We start from the raw sequence: 5585 nt of genomic DNA, 5'->3' as shown, positions 1-5585 counted from the left end.
GCCATTACCAGCAAACTCAGCTGCGCTGGTCACTGCCGTCTTCCTGGATGGGGACCCCGAGACGGGCCACATCAGTGGCTAGAGACATTATCAGACATGGCCCAGTCGCGCCCTCAATGACGCTCGTGCATCAAAGCTATTGCCTTCAATACATAGCTCCTTTTCCAACCCCCCACTTGACAGCCCACTGACAGTGTTGGATTTATGCACCAATTTACCAGCTCGCGCGTGCAATGCGCAGGTACCTACCCCCCCAATCATCAGTGAGCGAAACTGCGGCAGCTACAACCAGTGTACGACGAGTACGCGGTTCTTACAGGTGACGATGATGATGATGATGACTGACGCATGAGCACGAGCGAGGACTGGACGCTCCGTTCAAAGAGGGTGGAGAATCCCTGGTGACTCATCCAACAGTGCTCATTGGTGCGATATGGAGGAGAGAGTGCTGATGATGATGACTGACGCATGAGGATGCACGAGGACTGGACGCTCCGTTCAAAGAGGGTGGAGAATCCCTGGTGACTCATCCAACAGTGCTCATTGGTGCGATATGGAGCGAAGAGAGAGTGCCTGCAGAATTAGACACTTCGGCAGTCATTTCAGTCCCCAAAGGAAGTATGCGGTTGCTGTGTAAAAACTCGTATTATCCCGGTAGCTGCGGCACTGAAAGTGCTCTTTGGCCTTTCCTTTGAAGGTTGACTGAACATAAGGAGAGACAGATCCGTGAAAACCAATCTGGATTCCATCCTGGAAGAAAGCGCACTGATCAGATTTTTAACCCTCCGACAGATTCTGGAATGCGGCACCGCTTTCAGTGATCAACAGTGGTTGTAATCCCTGACTTGAAAGCTGTCATTGACTCTGTGGACCGTCAGGCACCATGAAGATGCCTTTGGAGCAAATGTGTCCCGTAAATTCTTGACCGTGGTGCTGTGCGCCAACTCCCACGGACGTGCGAAGGTCTGCGAAAAGCTCTCGCCTGAGTTCACCACATCAAGTGTCGTCGGACAAGACTGTCCTCTTTCATTTTTCCGCTTCAACTTCTTCAGTGACATGATTATGGAAGACTCACCACCAGCCTTTGACGCCTACGGTGTCGGAGTGCTCCCGGGTTGTTCGCTTACAGATATCCGGTACCAAAACGACAGTTATTCTTGGATGTGACGCCACTGCATGTGCTTCACACCCGTAAAGTGTTGGTGCGAGACTGGATGGACTCGAACCCTAACCCCGTCTGTGAAGATGGACCATTTGGGGTAGTGGACAAGTTTTTTTTGTATGCCTGGCCAGCTGTATCAGTCCCGGCGGTCTCGCAGATATTTTCATCCGGATTAGGAAAGCCAGAGCAGCCTTCATGAGCCTGTATCACCTATTACACAGACGTGGCATCACCTTATCCGCCAAGGTCGAGTTTACAATGCTGAGGTGCGCTGTATATTATTATACGGGTTACGAAGGCACATAAACCGTTACACCACAGTAACACCCAGTCGCTTCGTGACGGTCAATTTCGGATTGGGAATAATGACATTTTTTCTAAGCGGAAGGTTTTGGTGATGCTTCCAACAGATAAACCAGCGACTCCAGTAAAATACCCGTTTGATTTTGGGAGGAGGTTGGGAGGGGCGGTGCTGCTTACTGCACTGCCCAAAATGATTGCAGTTATAGATAAGAATCAAGGGGGAATTGGTATTTTCCGGTGATTCATACTTCCCTATAAAAATTCACGTTACATCTTGGCTCATGCTCTGCTTCGTTAGTTCATTGCTAACTCGTGACAGAAGATCTAGTGTGAACGGACGTCATCGTCGAGTACAGTTCCACCTAAGATGAAGGTTCAAATCCTTTTAACAGAGACACGAATAGTAATAGTGCTGGAAACCTAAATTCTTGTGTCACTACTGTCAGGCTATACTGGGCACTCTAGTTTTCAGTCGATTGGATAATTTGTGTTTTGTACTTCATTGGTAAATACTGACTGCCCAACATCCGTCTTCAGGGCCCACCAACTTGTAGTTGATTGTTTTTCCGAACTGCCTTGTTCAGGTTCGCTTGTTTTTCAACAATTCGTCATTTCCATCCCACTGCCAGTGCGACTGGATGTCACCGAATCTGTCACGAACTAGACTCATGCACATGTCAAGTACTACTTTATTGGGCATAGTTGCAGCTGCAAAGAAGCCAATGTCGTGAGCTTCAGGCTCATACTATTCTTGTAGCAAGTGTTCATAATTTTTCGACAGCGAAGAAAGCACAAATAAATCGGAACATTTAGGTCAAGTCGTTTAACACTAGTGAACCAGGATATTTTACGCAAGGTTCCAATTGCTAGTGAATGATTATGACCTAACGGGCTTAATTGGTGAGGAAACGTATCTAACTGAGCTACTTGGCATCACCAGCAGGAGTCTTCAGTTCTCAAGACCACTCCATCTGGGAAGAAAAAATGAAGAAACGTTGCATTAAACTGCACAGGGTTTTCTTGAATTCCTCCAAAAACTCAGCTTTTCAATGTTACGGTCGTCTCGGACTTGCTGTCTCCGTCGGTAGGATAGAACTTGGTTCATGATTGTCGTGAAGTTAAGTAAAGTAAGTGATTAGAGAGGCGCTGCGGCTGGTTGGGGGCCTTGTGTGACTCTTCAGGGATCACGCCTCCGCTTTTTTATCTCTAGCCTCGTGCAAATCCTGTGTTTCTGAACAAGCAGTGTTTCCGAATCCTAAGCTGTGAGGTGAATTTTATAGTCTTCACTGAAACTTACCTCGTCGCTATCGAATTTCGTCAACATACTTTACTTCCCATTGAAAACGTGGTCGCCTGTTCACAGAAATCGTTCGGCAACTGGAAATAAGCTATTACAAAACACCCTTTAGTGGAATCTGATTCGAGACTGGAAAATTCGAGGCGTTGAAAATTACTTCCAGATCCACTGCAACCCCCTACAATTGATGAATGGCATCACGCGCGGCACATCAATATTGAAAACATACGATAGTGATTAACAGCTTATAATGTAGTGCCAAGAACTCGAGCAGAAGTTTATTGAATTCGCGCTTAAAAGTTCTTGGTCTGAGGGCTGATGCCTTGAAGTGTAGTTTTCCGACAAGTATGTAGCCATAAGGTGACTAGAGGCGTTATTCACAAAAGAACGTTCTTCTGTTGGACCGGAGAGTATCTTGGTAATTGGTACCTCCATAAGGTCTACGGTGATAGCTTTTCACGTCCCATGCTTCTGCTCAAAAGTGAGGTGTTGCGGTCCTAGGATTTTCTAACCACTGCAGATGTACGGCTAATATCCAATGTTTTTCTCCAGAAGACTGCAGTATAGCGGAGTTTCAACGGCATTAACTCTCCTGAAGCCCAACCTGAAATCTCAGTCCGCTAAAAAGCATGGAGGTATTTCGATATACTTATTAACGATTTCCTGCGTGCTTCGTCACAGGTATAAGACAAAACAAGCCATTTTCAAGCTCGCTTCATGTAGAAGTAAGCTTTGCCTATCTGTCCAACATTGAAGTCATCCTTTCGAATCCTCAGACGAGATTTGACGGGGCTTTTTACGTAGTTTCAATGAATGCTTCTTTGATAAGGAAATGAAATTTTTATCATTTCTCATCTTTCAGCCGTAATACTCTTCCGGTGCCTAGCTGTCATGTCACCGTAAGGAAGCGCGAGGGCTGAGATACTGCCAGGTTCCCCAAGCCTAGACAGGAATCTTTCTCACCCAGTCCGCTCTGAATGGCACTCCTTGTTCCTCACTAATTACATCCACCATATGGAGCATTAATGTTCGTGAGAACCGAGCCGGGTCGTACCCCGGCCGTGATTGCATAAATCCTACCTTCACAACAGGCGCTTGGACACTGTCGTCTCTTTCCGGTTAACAACAATGTGACTTCTCTTTATCGAAAAACTGATTTTGGCACTGTCGGTCGTCGAGACACCTAGCAAATAGGCTGACCGGTCACCATTAAGCGCCCTTCTGTGGAAACAGTGAGTGAGTCAAAAGTGCGAATGTGGGGCGATCGAAGTTTGGCAGTCATATTTATCGGTATAGATTCGATTGTTGTGTCGTTTATCTACGCTAACAGCTCGCATCAGATCGGCTGGTCGGGCGCTACCCATCACAACGGGCGATGTCAAACGTGTGTGTAAATCCGTTGTTTAGGTCGGACAATGAAAGCTATGCATATCAGAAAGCCATAGTTACTTCCATACTAAGGACAATGGAACTTGTGAGTATATGTTGTCCTATCATAATGTCTGACCCTCACTCCAACAATATCGCTCATCTACACTACCAGTGGGCTTGTTCTGATAATAATCGTTCCGTTCGAAAAATGTGGACGCTGAGATACTGTCAGATTGTCATGGAGCAATAGGAAAGGCAACGTTGGGTTCGAACAAGCAATTTCGCACCTTAACCACCGAGTTATCTCGTGGTTGTTCCGGTAGGTATGACCGAATAAGTAATTATAATCAGCTTGTTAACATCCAGTTAAAGCCATTGAGGCCAATAGTGGTTTTGACAGTGGCAGATGTAACTCAACAAAGGGATCGGTGTCGCAAGCATCACGGGTACCTTCGTGACGAGTGACAGACGACGGAGATCAAGATAGTGACAGCACAACGAGGAGACTGTTTGCGCAAGTCCATAGATAATGAGTCGCAAAGGTACCGTTATGGTGGATGGCCGGATTTTGAGAGTGTACACCATATTCAGTTCAAGTATAGCGTCCTGGTTATATACTTATGCGCACTTCCCAAGAGAGTTGCGAGTACCCCGTCTGAAAAGCGTCATAGTCTTTGAGATTGAGCAAGCTCATTCGCCGCGCCATTTCACGGCGAAAGATCGCCCCTGAATTTTCGACCGGTCGCTCGGGCTTGGGTCATCTGGGAGTGTCTTAATCGTGCACATTTTGGTTGGTAAGTGTAACGTGAACCGGTAAGTTCGTTCTGAGGCGAACTCCATAACAAGGGAGAATCAAGTACCCAAGAGGCAATCAGGTAGACAAGCGGGAAATTGGCCAGTGGATGGGTACAATTTATGATATGACAAAACGTCATACGAAACACGTCAAGGTTATCTAGCACTACCGGTAGACTTTTTGAGTTCTACAGAACCGGTAAAACTCCATAAGAAGTAACAAAGACTGAGTTTTAAACTCGCAGTTGCTATTGGGTCACAAGTTGTGAGCTGAGGATCACGTGACTGTTCAAGGTTCGCACCACCTATTTTTTAGACGATGGAAGACAACGGGAAATTGCACTAGCTGAACGAGAACTCCTTACTCCGCTTACCCTCGCAGAAGTCAGTTTCTTAGCGCATCGTACGACCACCGGGGACGCACTTCTTATCTACATTCAGTACATCTCTTGTTACCGTTAATGTCCCTTGAAAATCCAACAGGTTTTCCCGCGTTTGGGTGAGAAAAGCGTTTGCAGCTGTGTCCCCAAACGATCTCTGTTGTCTCTTCTAGGTGTCATTAGTCTAGCTGGAAATCTGTCCTGAGTTAAAGTTTATCCTCACCATTACCGGCAACATTACTATTAACATCATTAATAACAATGATACTGGATGGGA

Source organism: Opisthorchis viverrini (assembly GCF_000715545.1).
Source record: "Opisthorchis viverrini unplaced genomic scaffold opera_v5_723, whole genome shotgun sequence".
Classification (NCBI taxonomy): Eukaryota; Metazoa; Platyhelminthes; class Trematoda; order Opisthorchiida; family Opisthorchiidae; genus Opisthorchis; species Opisthorchis viverrini.
Note: the sequence above shows the minus strand (reverse complement) of the source record.